General features: G+C 42.2%; 1 long non-coding RNA gene across 1 annotated transcript; it reads right to left on the bottom strand.

Annotated features, from left to right (window-relative positions):
• Window positions 1-1,635: 1,635 nt before the first annotated feature.
• Window positions 1,636-6,657, bottom strand: LOC139761632 (uncharacterized). The gene is made up of 3 exons (XR_011715569.1): window positions 6,531-6,657; window positions 4,405-6,240; window positions 1,636-1,979 (listed from the first exon to the last, which is right to left on the bottom strand). It is a non-coding gene; the product is annotated as an uncharacterized lncRNA (long non-coding RNA).
• Between the last annotated feature and the right edge of the window lie 8,673 nt (window positions 6,658-15,330).

Here is a 15,330-nt window from a genome sequence, read left to right as displayed (position 1 = left end):
TATATATATATATATATATATATATATATATATATATATATATATATATATATATATATAATCCTTAGGGATAGGGGATAAACATTACATCCCACGTATTCCCTGCGTATCGTAGAAGGCGACTAAAAGTGCTATATACATAATGAAAGTCTTGTATGGAAAGTGAGCTGAAAGTCTGGGTGGTAAAAGTAACGAAAGTTTAGCAAAACCATAGATATTGTTTATACAGAGGTCTAACATATATGTGAATGTGTTGGTGGTTATTTGGGGTTTTCAATGTTGTTAAGGATATAATCTATTTGTTTACCCTAATCACTGAGGAAAACGGTTACTGTGTCATCCTCGGGGTAACGTTGAAACAGTTCCCAGAGAAAGAGAACCTACTCTTTTTTCAGTTGGAAGGACGTTACTCCTAGAGTTGAAGTCATTTACTGTTTAAGTTCATTTTCCCGTCCTTCACTCCTCTCTGGCTAGCTCACCCATCACTCTTCCTTTATTTTTCACTTGCTCATACCTGTCCTCCCTTCTTCCTAGTTTCCCTCATCCCCTTCCTTCATTGACCTCTTTTCCTTCCTGCTCTCCTACTTCACCGCTCTCCGCACAGTTCCCAAATCTACTACTACATTTCCCCCTTCCTTATCCCTTCTTACCTTTCCCTCTTCCCCCACGCCCACAATACCCCAACACGACCCTCTTCCTCGCCTCGGTCACCATTCCCACTCTGCCGTTACTCTGCCCCTCCCATTCCCCCAGAGTACTCGATAAAGCTCGTCAGAGTTATACGTTGTTACTCAGTTAAAAGCACTTCTTCGTAATGCGTTGTCACACACACACACATATATATGAAAACATGAAAAAGCTACGAACTCCTATAACTATCAACATGAAGCAGGCCATCTATGACAACTGTCGGGCGAGTCCGAGTTCTGGTGGATTAGGATCGTCGATATCAGGGGACGGACGACTCCCGGACTTCAAAATCTTACCAGAGAAGCTCGACGATTCAGATTTGTCATGGTATGTATGCCCGCCACTCTACATGATATACATGTACAAACTTTTGACCTCAGCAGGAGCTAGTGAGGCAGGTGCCTGACCAGCCTTATGACTATAGCAGGAGCTGGTCAGGCAAGTGCACGACATACAATCTTACGATCCCAGTATGGGATAGGGAGGCAGTTGCATGAAATACAACCATATGACCCCATCTGGAGCTAGGGGTATGACATACAACTTTATGACTACAGTAGGAGGTAGGGAAGAAAGTGCACGGTATGCAACCTGATGACCCCAGCTGGAGCCAGTGCATGATATACAGCCATATGACCCAGCAGGAAGCAAGGTGCACGAGCTTCGTGTGGTGGAGATGAGAGGTCGTACATCAAGGGATGATACTGATGCATCTGTTGTCATCTTAGTCAACATTGCAATAAATATCTTAAAACATGACATCCAGCGATCAGTACATATATATATATATATATATATATATATATATACACACACACAAAAAGTTAAATACCAAACACAAGAAAAAGGCAATTCAAGAGTGGGTCCTTGTGTGCAGAACCGAATTTTCCACGTAGAAGCATTGTGACAGTTTTGCAGAATGTAAGGAGTAAAGCACAGACCACAATCCATACAAATACTTTATTTACTAGCAAAGTAATTATATCCTATTAACAAAAGTCAAAACAGTTCACATGTCTCAGACTGACATGGACCGCTCGTTATTTCAAGCCGTCTCGAAATTCACCGTCTCTGGACTATTCCTAAAGGAGGATGATCTAACAAGGCGGTTTGACGAGTGTCACGGGGCATTGTAGTCCATCCTGGGATCTGTACAAAGTTCCAAGCAGTCCATTGGAGACTTTACAGTCTTCACACTGTCTCTTTTCTGCATACACGTAAACACACCCACTGTCCACGAACACAGGAGTCCTCGGGAGAACACCAGGTCTCCGCACACACCAAGATGTCTATGGGAGAAAACCAGGTCTCAATACAAAGTTTTAGAACAAACATTCATTGTCTAGATATACATAAAGTATTTCAGGGGTAGGTGGGGGGGAAAGTATAGGGCGAATAATGACTACAATAATCGGCATCATAGTGGGACCCATCATAGTGACCTCCTCCCTTCAGGAGGGGAGGGAGATTATGGACACATCAAATACATGAAATATGACAGGATAGAGAATGATGCCGACAGCAACATAGGTAACAACATTTGTGAAAAACAAAGCTGGTTTAAAATGTCATACATATAAAGACCATCTTGTTAACATTATGCGTACATTTTATACACAAACACATTACATATACAATGAGGTGCGTGTCCGAAACATGTCACACTGCAGGCTTCAGTCGTGAACATTGATGACAATATGAAAGGTCAAAGATACATTGCACATGGGACGTGCAATTACAGAATACACCGGCACTGGGTATGTTAACCATGATTCAAGAAGATAAAGATACATACACATTATACATTGGACGTTGTAGTTAAGAGAGTGCTTGCAGTTAGCACGATTACACAAGGTCTATACAGCTTAGGGCATGGCAAGAATTTGAATACAGTCTCAGGTTTGTTCAAAGATATTCATATCAATAATCACAAACGGTTGAGATGAAATGCTTCGAGGTCTGAGGTAACAGATTTTGGGACATTTGCCAATAAGTGTCCTTGTTTATGTTCGTTCATCGTACGCAGAATAAAGTCAACACTTAGAATGTTCTCGTGCTACATGGGTTTGATGCCCTCCACACTGACGTTTCTTTACTCTGAAATGATCCTAGTACAACTACCTGGTATTTCATAAGCTCTCAAGGGGTTTTCTTCCTCGCGGGGAAGTGGGTTTGGTCATCACGGACTGTTGAATGGAGCTTATATCCGACATGTTAAGGTATCGATAACTATATGTCATTAAAAACTGCAGTAAGACTAAGAAAGTGGGCGATTGTGGGAAAGGCGAGCCTAGTTCTCATGTCTATTGCCGCAACTGACATGGGACAACCTAAAATTAGTCTTATAACTTATTTTTGTAACACCTCAAGGGAACGGAATAGATTCGGATCAACCATAGGCAAATGGATGACATGGTCAACCAGTTCAGATCGAACATACAACAAATAAAAGTTTTTAGTAATGATACCCAAAACAATTTACTTGCTTGTGAAGTACGAGGAAGTTGAGGGCGACCAGAGCCTGGTATTGATTGAATTACATGTATTTGTAGATGGGTGTATGAGGGACATGTTTCTAGTTCATCATTTTTAGGCACAAGCGAGAGTGTCTCACCTCTAACATGTTAATAAATCATTTTTGATATGACGGTGTTAAGGACTAGACCATGCCGAGTGGCGGTGTGATCGCGCTACTTATGTAAAACTTGAGGTCTCTCGGATGAGGAAGTGCCAAGCCAGATTACACCGGGATAACACAGTACAATGTCATCAGTAGAAAGTTGTACAGAAGTTTATGCATGAGAACACTCAACAGTGTTGGGTCGAAGACCCGTCCCTGTGGGATCCTTATGAAAAAAATGAAAATAAAACTCGCCGAGGGCGCCTCTGAACAGACCTCAAGAGTGGCGGACCGAAAGCTGTTCAAGGATGATGTCCCTAAACGAAGGAAGATTTAAGAGGTGTATGAAGGCTGAACATTTATTTTCTCGTAGGTGAGGAAAATACTTGGTAAAGCAATGCTTTGTATTCCTACTTGACAGGAAGCTAAAGTCACTATCAAAGATACACCGACAGGACTGTGTACAAGATTGCTCCATGGAGCATGCAAGATAAAGATACACGGCGAGTGCACGGGTAGGTTCAGATGTAGGACAGTGAGCGAAGCTGTGATCACCGATGAAAGAGAGGAAGTTTGAAACATTTTGATTGTTTGTGTATCCTAGTACAGGGTGGTGTGAGCCGAGGTCCTCTTTATATAAGAGTAAATTAGATCTTGGGGAAGAAAATTGGGTTCATTCAAGTTTACCTAATACGATAGAAGTATTAAAGTTATAAGTGTTAGTATTACGAATGAAAACTGACGAGTCGATAAAAGTTATCAGGGGAGTTAGATTCACAGATCATGTTGGATAATGTTATGGATATAGCTGACAAAGCCATATCCCTTATTCCTATTATAACGTCACAGACCGTGTCAAAAGGCAAAGTTCCTGAAGGTAAATGTCTGCTTTGTTATCTTGGGTATAATTGGCAATGTCGTCAAGTCTTTTTCTTAAGATTAGGTACATTCCAAGAGATCTTAAACTCCCATTCAGGGGTCGTACACGAAATATTACGAGTAAAAAAGCTTTGATCACGTTATTAGTTGGATCAAGAACGTAACAAATGATTAGTTGCTTTATCTATTGCGTTATTCTCTACGACTGCATTTACCTGTATATCGGTGATGGCAGCCATGACATCTTCCACGTGTCGCTCAGTCCTTTTCATTCGTTGTTCAAGCTTGTCCCTGTGAACACAACATGCGAATATCCTTCAAATTCGAGTGCACCCTTCACGTCAGGCTGGAAAAGGGGGACGGAAAGGGCGGCGGCTCCAGGTTGTGGGTCCGCGGCGGCTTCTTCGTGTCTTGCTGGAAAGCAGGGAGGTCGGTGTCAGGGGATCCACATGTCTGATAGGACAGTCAGGGTGTCACATGGTAACCCCTTCATGTGTACATCAGAGACATTCGAAATAAGTGGATGACGCATGTGCAGGTGCAGTGCCTAAAGACATCTGTTCAGTGGTGGGAGGAGGTAGGCGAGTGGACGATGCAGGTGCAGTGCCTGAAGGAACCTGTTCAGCGGTGCAAGGTGGGTGAGAGCATGACCTGGTCTGGTGCACGCCGCCATAAAGACCACATTCCAAGACTTGAGAACAGCGTTTGTATATACGTCCAGTGTCCCAGCAGCGGTAGCAAGTTGTAGGTTTCTGTCGGCCAAGGTCGGAAAATGGAGGGCGGAAAAGGGTTCCCAGATGGATACCCTTGTTGTAATAGGTGGTTTATTTCTTTCATACCATTACATGATGAAGTTCGGGTAAAATATACTATCTCCATGCTCAAGTAAAAAGTAATGGGGGTACCATGCACGGAGGTATTCTGGAAATTCTTTTGCCTTTCCAAAACATCTGCGTCTAGTATAATGTCGAGTCGCTGGATGTACGAGAAATTTTAGCTAGCACGACTTTGCACCAGTTCTTTCGTGGTAGAGTCGGTGTTGAGTGGGAGAAAATCTTGTATACTTTGTCCGGTTTGCAAAAGGGTCGTTGGTTCTGCTTGCTCTGGTCTCGAGCTTTACGGCGTGTGCATCTCCGGTGATGTGGGTAGACGAATTCATCTACGGCGACGGGTAATACCCTCTCTTCTTGGTCGATTACTGGCCAAGTAAGGAGACTCAGAATCCATGTTAATGCAAACATCTTAAGTAATATCGACCTACTGGGGGTCTGATCAAGGCCCTTGCGACCTGTCATCCTTTTGAGTTACCACTCATAGGACGAGCATTGGGTGAACAATGTAATTTGCCGGGGACACCAGCACAAAATAATCAGTCGGCACCAACTGTCTCTTGGTCAAACGAGACCGTAATTAAGGCTTTACAAGACACAAAGGGTGGGGAGTCGGGTCTCGGTTTCGAGATTCAGTAGTCCACAAAGCTAGTGCTATTTCACAGCAAAGAAGTCAACAGCGCTTTATTAAGCTATGTACCAAAAGTATCCTAGCCAAGGTGCCGTCACTCTAGGTGGGGGTTTGAGTCGGACCTGTAGGCAGAGCAATTAACAAAAGCCGTTAGACTCCCACGGATGTACACATTCAGAAATTTTGAATTTCACAACAGCTAGCCCACTTAATGACCACAGAGTTAAACGATAGAATACTATGTCACAGCAAAGCAATTTTTAGTTGGACAACAATGTTACAACGGGGTGTGTAGGACGCCAGGTCGGAGGTAGTAACAGGAAGGCAGGTTCCCACAGCTACATGCTATGTGGGAGGAGGAGAGGAAGTATGACGAATAATACAGATCTTTAGGTGTACAGATGATCCTCCACTCGTCTGCAGGGCGAGATAGTTTTGATCAGGAGGCATGGAAAGACGCTTAACAGGAACGCTAAGCGCTTGGAGGAGTTAGTCATCACCGAGGAGTAGCACTGCCGGGTAGGAGTAGAGGCAGGAGGTCACGGGGCTCACGTCAGACCTCTGGGGGGGACAACCGTCAACACACACGTCTGTAGGTGTAAAGAATATCATCCCATCGATACTTTCAGGCATAGACCCTGATGTTATTTTGTACACGTCTGGTTGGCTTGGGTAGCCAGACCAAATGATTAAGACCCACAGTAACCACTACGACAAATTAATGACATACACCAATATTGAAAGTTCATGACAAGTTCGTAATAATGATATACACATCTCAAAAAATATTTGAAATATCACAAACATCAGGCAGCTCAATTATTGGCGGTATTGTTGTCCAGAAGATGGAATGAAAATCTGCCTGTACCGCTACACATACCAAAGCAGCGAGTAGCACCAAGAAACACCAACACCTCGCTGTCCCGAGAGTCCAGTGCACTCTAGCTTGCTTTCACCTTCGTCCACATACATCAACTTACCGTTCGCTCCTCAACCAATCACGTTGACGCAGCAAAATTGATAACTAGGTAGTTCAACTGCCTCGTTAACTTCGTTCATTATATAACTGGAAGAATGAATATACAGTTTACTTGAAGTTGAACTAAATCATAGAGTACATGACATGAACTAAAGGCATAGCACATTTCTGCTCGTTTACTGCCATAGAGACGAGTAGGAGAAGGTAAGTATACGTGGGACATGAAACCCTTTCTTATATTTTTTTATCTAATTTCTCTGCTTGTTGAATAATGACGCAGTGCTTTTCAATGAGAAATACTTATGTCGACGGTGCACTTAGGAAATAACAAGGGCTAATGTGTTACATATAGGACTACAAAAGGAATTCAGTAAGCAGCAGACCATTGGCTTCTTTCGAGGCTGTTCGTGAAAGGCAGAGATCTGTGCCTCGTAGATCAGTGTAGTGGGAGGAGGGAGACATAGATATTTCAAAGAGAAAATTAATGTAAGGCGCCAATGTTAGTCGCGGATCTGACACGAAACATTTATCAAGTCTGTTCTCAAACGTGACTATAGGACGGCAGTTGGTAAATCATTCCTTATATCGTGCAATATATATCAATATATATCACTATTTAAATTGTATAATTTCAGTTCGTTATAGAGAAAAGCTAAGCCACAAAACATTCTCGACGACCATAATAGAGAACGTCATTTCCTCGGACATTATGTCACGGCGTCGATCAACAAGGGGACGGAGGAACACGTCTCCCGCCAATTTTTCAGTGGAGTGGTAACATACCAAATGTTCCTATATATTTCTTTTCGGTCGTCTGCTGAGAAAAATAAAATCTTAATGCGATACAATGAGTGACCTGTTTTTTTTTCTTTTTTTTTTTGAACATTTAAATCATCGACTTTCGGAAAAAAAATGTTTTATCATTAGATCGTCCACATTATCAGCGCCCACTAACATGTATCCAAGCTGACGGATTCTCTGGAATGTCTCCTTTGGTCAGCAATCCTGGTGACCACTCCGACCACCGGAAGAGTTGCTCAACCACGGTACCTGAGGTTCGTCCAAGGTTTCCTCAAGCAGAACAGCTGGTCACACTTCATTAGTCTCGCGAGCCAGTTCATGCGTAGTGAACCATCTCTCAGCGGACTAACACGCTTACATAGGGATGTTTTGCGCTCTACCATGAGCCAGTAATGGCGCCATACAACCTCTTAACGTATCATGCTCATCGAGATCGACTGATAAAACTGGAGAGACAAGTAACTGTAGAGGAATTTTTGAAGATCAGGAAACACGGAACAATGACTGGATTTTTTGCTTCGTGTAAACGTGTAGTTGCGCCTCTCTCTCTCTCTCTCTCTCTCTCTCTCTCTCTCTCTCTCTCTCTCTCTCTCTCTCTCTCTCATTCCGTGACTACGTTTATCTTTTTTCTTTCACATTCTGTCGACCATCATTTTGGAATGCGTCAATTGTCCAAGCCTTGTTAAAGCAGCAAATTTCAAACGAGAAGTGTATTTTTCTTTCGCAGATTTAACGACTGTGAACTATATTTCATTACGATATTTTTCTTACTTTTAATGTTTCACCTATAAAGCTGTGTCCGGGGGAGCTAATTTCTAAACAAATGTGAAAGTTAATTAACAGAATTTGGTGAATGTAGATAATAGCGGTCGAAGACTATGCAACGCTTTGCCATCTCTTCTGTGTTCCGCTAACTTTTGACAAGCAATCGACGCCGTATTTACTGTGGGGGAATAATTGTTACCGTGTGTGAGCTCCGTCCAGTTTCCTCTGCTGCCTGGATAACGTGGTCCACACTGCCAAAATGAACAATCATTTGTAATTCTAGATGAAGGGATGGCGCACCTCACCTGTGAAACAACACTACATTTCCCGTCTTTCTTTTTATCCCAGATTTCCCTCCTTCCCTCAGCTCATATGTTCCTCCACGCCCACACATCCGTCACAACTCCATTGCCAAGTTCCTCCACGCCCTCACATCCGTCATAACTCCACTGCCAGGTTCCTCCAAACTCTCACATCCTTCAGATGAACTCCCCTGCCGGATTCCCCATCTCTTGTCCCATCTATATTTTTACAAAGTATTCCTTTACATCGCTTCCCTTTCACCCACCCGCCTACCATCTCCACTCCTCTCCTATCACCCTCCCTCCACCACCACCGTCGTCCCTAGGACTACGATGTAGTTTGAACCAGTCCATAATACGACTGTGAACCAGTCCCACTCAACTCCCCCGGTCCATAATACGACTATGAACCAGTTCAACTTAACCGGTCCATCAAGCGACTCTGAATCAGTTCCAGTTAACTCAACCAGTCCATAACACCAGCCTGATCCACTCCCAGCCCAACTCGCCTCCGTCAGGCTGGTCGATCTCTGGGTAACAAAAACTTCCTCTTCCGTGGCGGGCGTGGCTAATAGCGGAGGAGAGTATGCTCCTCGCTCACCGCTAACAAGCCATCAACTTAGCCGTAATTGCCAGCTGAGGATTGTACAACTATCATTAACTTTATTAGGGTCAATTACTCGTTTTCTTAACGAACAGAGACACGTGATTATTCAAAACGAATGGAAGACGGTGCACGAGTTGGCTGTGTGTGTGTTTTACTGAACTACGGTGAGAGTTGAGCACTTGTGCAGTCCCGTCTCTCAGTCTTGTGTGTGTGTGTATATATATATATATATATATATATATATATATATATATATATATATATATATATATATATACATATATATATATATATATATATATATATATATATACACACACACGGTGCAGTGAAGTTGTATGTTTTAATGATAAAGCACTAGACACAAAACTTATCCTACTACACTTGATATTTTTACTTCATACTTAAGACTTACAGCGAGACGCTTCTGATTCTCCTTAATCCAAAGTCATTTAGCTGCAACAATTGTACTCGGCTCATCAGGAAGCTGTCTTCATACTGTATGCACGTAAAGCAAGAACCCGAATCATAAAATCAAACTGTAATCAAATAGGCCAACTAAAACTTACAGCACATCTTTAATAGAACTAATCGAACAATAAACTTAGTTTTATTACACAGCAGATTAGCTGAAGAAGCCGTAAACCTCCCCAGCTAGATGATATTCAGCGAAGTGTGGACAACTGGGTAGCTGGAATAGGCTAGGATATGTATGTGTACGTGTGGACACCTGGGTAGCTTGTATAGGCTAGGATATGTGTGTGTGTGTGTGTATGTGTGAGGAGGAGGAGGCATACATACAAAGAAGTAAAGACACTGTACGCATATACAAAGTTAAGAGACTGGACAACACGAGTAAAAACAATCTCTTCGTGTAACACACAAACAGTCGTCACAAATGTACAGTCTAATGACAACAAACTTCTGGACAGTAAATTGTGACTTTGACTTGTGAATTATAGAGAAGCTGTGGATGTTGAGAATTCATAATTAAATGATTTCTTAAGTTCCCCTGTCATTAAAGTTACTCTTCCCCGAAGCCTCCATTCTCCCCTGTTAACGGTATAGTAATTGTTGTGGTTTGAAATTACGGATATAACTTTTTTTTGAGTTCCGGTCCAAGATTATCTAACAGTACCTTAATTTCACAACAAGTAGTTCCAAATTTAGATTTGGGTTCTCAGACGATTTGTTTTCGTACACAGTGGTAAACAATTCCCTCATCGTTCGTATCCGCATCAGTAATTCAGATGTGTTGTTGGATTTAACTGGTGTAATGAACTGTCATGTATGTCGGTGATTCTAAGTTTTGTCTCACATGTATATCGTATTCAGCTGGCTTCCTAAAGAGTCTTGTGTGGTTGCTGCAGCTCAGTGATGGTGGATGATAAAAAGTCCTAGACACTTCTAGCTACCTTAGTGTTGCTTCCAGGCAACTTGAATATATTAGATGACAGGGTGGCAGATGTAGGGCGTTGGGATGTGGAGGTATCCGGCGGAGCAAGTGTAGTGATTTGGTGAAAAGGGAAGCGGATATGAAAGCCTTTCATAAGGTAAAGTGGCATGAGTGGATGCGATTCCAAGTGAATTCCTTGACAGTGTGACAATGTTGTTGACTGGTTGATATAGATTTTGAATGAGTGTATGGCTCATGGTGAATAGCCAGTAGACTGGCGGAATGACTGAGTGATATACAAGGTGATTATCTAAACTCTCATAAACTGTAAGATGTATTCTTGAGAGAATTCTAAGGGAAAATGTCGGTATGTTGATTCGTCGAAAACCTCACGGTTTCCTAGTTACAGCATTTGACAAATGTTGATGAGTGTGTTGGTGAGAGTGGAGTGAAACAACCGTAGATATGTGTTTAGATTTCTTCACTACAAAACAATGAGATACAGTTGTTGGACTCCAGAGGTGAGATATTTACAATGAGACAATGAGTGTGTATGACCAAACGAGGAAATGCTGGGTAACATTAGTTTATTATGAGGGGGAGAGGGAAGGGGAGGGTGTTATTCTGCTGACTTGCTTAAAGACAACGAACAACTCCATCTCTGCCACGGCCCCATGCAGACCGCCACTGCTGACAAGGGTGAGTTTGGGTAATTCCAAGGCATTTCCCAGTAACCCCTACCAGATGTCATTACAGTGTCACTAAGTAACCCCTTTTGTGTCAGTTTCAGGTGCTGTATCCTAGTTAACATAAACAAATTACATTAGGAGCAGCAGGTGGTGGCAATGCAGCAGAAGCAGTAAGACTGTATGCTGATCACTATCCAAACTGAAGGTTGTCATCTCGTCCCACTTTCCGTGCGGTTGACATAGGCTTGTGGAAGTGGGTTTCTGCCGTCCACGTACCATAGACTGGGAACGAATCATAGACTGGGAACGACAACACAGCGGCCGTAAGCTCAACATAGGGGAGCAGATTCTGGACCTGGTACATGAGAATCCTGAAACACAAACACTGGAGAAGCGACCGTTTGGAGGTGTCTCCACGAACAGCAGCTGTACACATTTCATTACAGCAGCTGAAGTCAACCAGCAACAGACCACTTGGTCTTAACGAGGTTATAATAATGAAAGAGAACAAAAACTCATGGATTAATGTGATAGGCGCAGGAAGGTACAGATTTTTCAGAGATGAAGACCTGTAAACTTATGTTTTAACTAAGGAGGTGTAAATAATGTCAGTCTTAAATCTGAAGAGGAGTATTTATCAATTTTATGCTTCATCGTGTCTACGGTACTGCTTCCAACTACTCTAATTGGTAAATTATCCCACATGCTTACAAACCGTGTTGAAAAAAAAATTACCACCTCATTCGAGGTAAAACGTTTATTTATATCCATTATTACGAGTGAAATCAGACGAATTTATCTTTAAGCAGCTTGATAGGCAGAATATCGAAGCCTTTAATGATTCTGAATACTTGTACGAGAGAATTTCTTAGCCTCTTCTCTGAGCTAAATCGATTTGATTCGTTTAGTCTCGGGTCAGGAACAATCTTGGGAACTCTCCATTCTGTTTGTGTCATTTCTCAAGTACGGTGACCAAAACTGAACACATTATTCAAGATGACGAGGACGCATCAGTGAGCTGTAATGACTGAGGATAATTTCTCGAGATTTGAATTCAAAAGTCGTGCCTATGAATCCAAGAATTTTGTTCGCTCGTTTTTACTGCTTGTGTGCACCGCTCACTTGGCTTTAGGTCACGAGGTTATTACACCAAAGTTTTTCACCTCATTTATCTTTTGTAGCTAGCAGAACTCATACTGCAACTTGCCTTTGTATTGTTCCTACCGACATGTAAAACTTTGCATTTATCTATGTTAGAATTCATTTGCCATCTGTTAGCCCAGTCCATCACTTTGTTAGTCTGTAGCTTTAGACGTTCGGTTTCTGTGGTAGATTTATTTCCCAACTTAGTATCGTCGAGGAATTTCGATATAATTGATATACATGTACATGAAAGGACCGGTCGTAAAACTGATCCCTATAGCACACCACTTGTTACGTCTAACCACTCAAGAGGCTTGATTATCATTCGCTCCTCTTTGTTTACAGTCCGTCTGCCAATTTCCTAACCATCGAAATACAGCCTCATTCTATGCCATCAAAGAGCCTAAACACTGAATCCGACTGACTATCTTCGGCAAATGAGCCCCTACTGGTGGTTCTTAAGCCGCTGTGTTGAAGATCGCCTGTTTGCAAGGTGATATTTACACATAAGGGACGGAGTTTTTAACACCCACAACGTGTATAAATGAATATAAGAAAAATCCTCTCGGCATTTGCTACAGTAGATCGACTTGAAAAGACTTTGGCAGTGGCACCAGATACGCCCATCAGAACTCAGCGTGAAATGTGGTTCATGCATGATCGTGCACCATTCCACAAAGTGATAGCTCGCGGTGGTCCCAGTCCTTTGCCGCCTCCATTATTAGACTTGAATCCTTTTGATTTCTACTTGTGATATCATTTAAAGGACTTCGTTTATGCTGCAGAGGTCTGAGACGATGCGAACTGCGACCATGAGCTCATGACGATTGCGAAGGGATTGGAAATGTTGCAGGTATGTTGAGGCGTCAGACAATCAACGGTGCGACGTGCTGAGGCATGTAATGAAGAGAGACGGAATTTCGAGCGCTTATTGTAATAATGCTAATGTATCTAACTGTGCAGCGATACGTGTAAACATGTTAAAACAAACCTACGGCTGTTTCACTCCACTCTCACCAACATTAACTTGACACCTTCCAAATGATGTAATCAGGGAACTACGAGTGTTTCTACATTTGGTCATACCTACATTTTACGCCTTACAATTGTTTCAAGGATACACCCTGCAGTTTGTGAAAGAGCATTGAGAATCACCGTGTGTAAAGACAATGAGGATAAAAAGTGAATGCTCGAAGTATAGAGGTATAGGTATACTGATAACACCTTGCAATATATACGGGAGAGTGGTGATTGAGAGGGTGATGGAACAGACTTCTGTTTTTTTTTTTTTTACTTTTCCAAAAAAAGGAACAGAGAAGGGGGCCGAGTGAGGATATTCCCTCTAAAGCTCAGTCCTTTGTTCTTAACGCTACCTCGCAAGTGTGGGGGGAAATGGCGACTATATATATATATATATATATATATATATATATATATATATATATATATATATATATTATCCCTGGGGATAGGGGAGAAAGAATACTTCCCACGTATTCCCTGCGTGTCGTAGAAGGCGACTAAAAGGGGAGGGAGCGGGGGGCTGGAAATCCTCCCCTCTCAATTTTTTTTAATTTTCCAAAAGAAGGAACAGAGAAGGGGGCCAGGTGAGGATATTCCCTCAGTGGCCCAGTTCTCTGTTCTTAACGCTACCTCGCTAACGCGGGAAATGGCGAATAGTTTGAAAAAAAAAAAAAAAAAATATATATATATATATATATATATATATATATATATATATATATATATATATATATATATATATATATATACCTACGGTATCAGTAACTGGTAAACTCTGCAGAAAATCAAATAATTGGACGTTGACAATAATTAAAAAGAAATTTTTTTTTTTTTTTTTTTGAGATAATAATAATGATATCCTTTCTTCCTGGTTTCTCGCTTGAGGTCAGGTAAGGAGGGTCAGGCGAGTCGTGTGACCCCAGCCAGCCTCCGACACCCCACAGGCCGTGGAAAGGTTCTCCCTGGGTTCGACCAACAGCTTGAGGGGTCTTGCTCCCTGTCATTTCCGTCCGACTGGTCGCCCGTCGGGTGAGCTAAACATAGGTCACAAGAAACCTGCGCTTAGGAATGCGAGTTCATTTACATCATTTGTGAACTGTGAAGGACAGGCGCCATACGAGAGAAAATGAAACAAGAGGGCAAAAAAGTTACGAAAGTTTAGGTGAACTTGAACGAAATATCCTGGAAAGTGTCGAAGTATCAGAATTTGCATGATTTACTAACCTACTCGAGATGTTTACCATGGCCGATGTTGTTACGTCATCCCGCAGTATCTGTGTAACTAACGTGTTTAATATCCAGTTGTAATGTGACTAAGTCAGTCGTCTGGAATGTTTTCGGCTCATCATTGACTATTTGAGTACAAACATCCTCTCACGTCAATAAGCAATGTAATAAAAATGAAGTATGAACTTGAGATGAAACAAGCAACTCAAACTTATATTTGCAAATGTAACTGTTGTGAACACTTCAAATGTTTACGAGAACAAATGCTACCGAAAAGCAACAAGGGAAACAATACAAGCGCCTTGATTATTCCAGCGATCATTACAATCAGCTTTGCTACCTAAACACACGGCAAAATGTTCTTCACTAACTTAGCCATGCATCAAAACTGTGCAGAGGCCATCGTCGCGACACCGTTCACGGACCTGCCATGTCTCGTTTTGCGTCAACATTGAAACATTCAGTTGTGTCTGATGCTCACACTGTCATCTTTGTCCTACCCGTTGCACCAACGTGCAGGAAGTGGAGGAAGTGAAGTGTTTTAGATATCTGGGAGTGGATCTGGCAGCGGATGGAACCATGGAAGCGGAAGTGGATCATAGGGTGGGGGAGGGGGCGAAAATTCTGGGGGCCTTGAAGAATGTGTGGAAGTCGAGAACATTATCTCGGAAAGCAAAAATGGGTATGTTTGAAGGAATAGTAGTTCCAACAATGTTGTATGGTTGCGAGGCGTGGGCTATGGATAGAG

This window comes from Panulirus ornatus, chromosome 3, assembly GCF_036320965.1.
Source record: "Panulirus ornatus isolate Po-2019 chromosome 3, ASM3632096v1, whole genome shotgun sequence".
Taxonomy (NCBI): domain Eukaryota; kingdom Metazoa; phylum Arthropoda; class Malacostraca; order Decapoda; family Palinuridae; genus Panulirus; species Panulirus ornatus.
This window is presented reverse-complemented; position numbering and strand designations above follow the sequence as displayed.